Genomic DNA, 1,852 nt, shown 5'->3' on the forward strand with positions numbered 1-1,852 from the left:
TGAGAGGAGTAAGTGACAGGGGCATGGCCTTTTGGGGGAAAGAGGCAGAGCAGGGGCAGGACCTTTGTGGAAGAGGTGGGGAAATGGTGGGACCTTGGGGGTCAAGTTACCAGCAATTTGAAAGGTGTCAACTCAGTTCCCCAGTTTGTCAGGTTTGTAAGGTCAAGAAAGGGTTTAAAGTTTCTCTGACTGTCCATTATGTAATCCAGCGGAAAGGGCCCACCACCATGTCACAAGCCAGCTCTGTGCAGAGCTTGGTCTGAGAGCAAAAGCACTAGGAGTAAATATTAGGTCCATTTAGGAGTAAAGAGCTGGAGCAGCCTGTCCCGGATCTGTTTGGTCCTGAAACCGAAAATGATGGGATTTAGCATGGGGGGTACCAGCAGGCACACATTAGCAAAGAGAATGTGGAAATGCAGGGCCACATGGTGGCCAAACCGATACGTGAGGAGAGTGAAGAGACCTGGGATGTAAAAGGCTAAAATGGCAAAGAGGTGGGAGCCACAGGTCCCAAAAGTCTTGAGCCGGGCGTCCTTTGTCGGGAGGTTGAAGATGGCCATGAGGATCTGGATATAGGACACAGCTATAAAAAACATATCTAGACAAATGACCAAGTTTGCCACAGTGAGGCCATAGTAACTACTGATGCGGATGTCAGCACAGGCCAGATTCACCACGGCCATGTGCTCACAGCATGTGTGGGGGATGATATTGGTTCTGCAATATGGCCACTGCCTTGCAAGCAAGGGACAGGGCAGTGCAAGCATGCTACCACGCAAAACCACAGCCAGGACAATCTTGGCCACAACTGGGTTTCTCAGGGTGGTGGAGTGTCTCAGTGGATCGCAGATGGCCACGTAGCGATCAAAAGCCATGGCCATGAAGATCCCAGACTCTATTGCAAAGAAGCAATGAATGAAGAACATCTGGGTGAGACAGGCACTGAAATCGATCTCCCTGGAATTGAACCAGAAGATGCTCATCATTTTGGGAATGGTGCTTGTGCACAGGACCAGGTCGGTGATGGCCAGCATGCAGAGGAAATAGTACATGGGTCCATGGAGGCTCGGCTCCGTCTTCACGATGAACAGGATGGTGAAGTTCCCCAAGATGGCTATGATGTACATGGTGCAGAAGGGGATGGAGATCCAGACATGAGCAGTCTCCAGGCCAGGAATGCCCAGCAAGATGAAGGTGGAGGGGTTGGTGAAGTCGGTTGTGTTGGAATCTGACATGGAGTAGGGGGAGAAAGTGTCCAACTCTGAGGCAGAACCATGTCTCCTGCATGTACCGTATATTCCCCTGTCTTCCTGTAGGTGCCCAGGGTCTAGGGTGAAGGTCGCAGGACAAATGCCTGGATGGAGAGACAATGTTAATATGAGACACAACATGCACAGCTGGAGGCTGTTCTCATGCGTGAAATAGATTGCTCAATCTTCACAAACAGAGAAATGCCATTTTCATTATTGAGATCAATGAATTATGAAAAAACTTTAACCCTACTAATGCCAATTCCATTTTTATTGTGCTCCATGCATCAATCATTCCTACACGTTGTGTTGAGGGAAACCTGAAAAGGCACCAGCAGGAAACACAGGCATTGGGTCTTGCTCTGCTCCTCTCTGCTAGATTTCAGAGCCCATTAGTACCCAGGGTTTTCTCCCCATGAAAGTCTTCTTTTGATCCTCTTTTTGATAAGATAAATAGATGAAGCTTGTTAAGACTCAATGTCAGAGGCATTTTCTCCAGTCACCAATCATTTTTGTTATTTTTTTATGCACCCTCTCCCATTTCTCAAGATCCTTTTGGAAAAGTGGAACCCAGGACTGCATGCAGTCAGTTTCACCAATGC

At 48.3% G+C, this 1,852-nt stretch overlaps 1 pseudogene across 1 annotated transcript; it reads right to left on the reverse strand.

Annotated features, from left to right (window-relative positions):
- Positions 1–287: 287 nt before the first annotated feature.
- On the reverse strand, positions 288–1,287 carry LOC311513332 (olfactory receptor 52E8-like; annotated as a pseudogene). The gene has a single exon. The product of its transcript is annotated as an olfactory receptor 52E8-like (transcript).
- Between the last annotated feature and the right edge of the window lie 565 nt (positions 1,288–1,852).

Source organism: Lepidochelys olivacea (assembly GCF_965140295.1).
Source record: "Lepidochelys olivacea isolate rLepOli2 genome assembly, chromosome: 1".
In the NCBI taxonomy this organism is placed as follows: domain Eukaryota; kingdom Metazoa; phylum Chordata; order Testudines; family Cheloniidae; genus Lepidochelys; species Lepidochelys olivacea.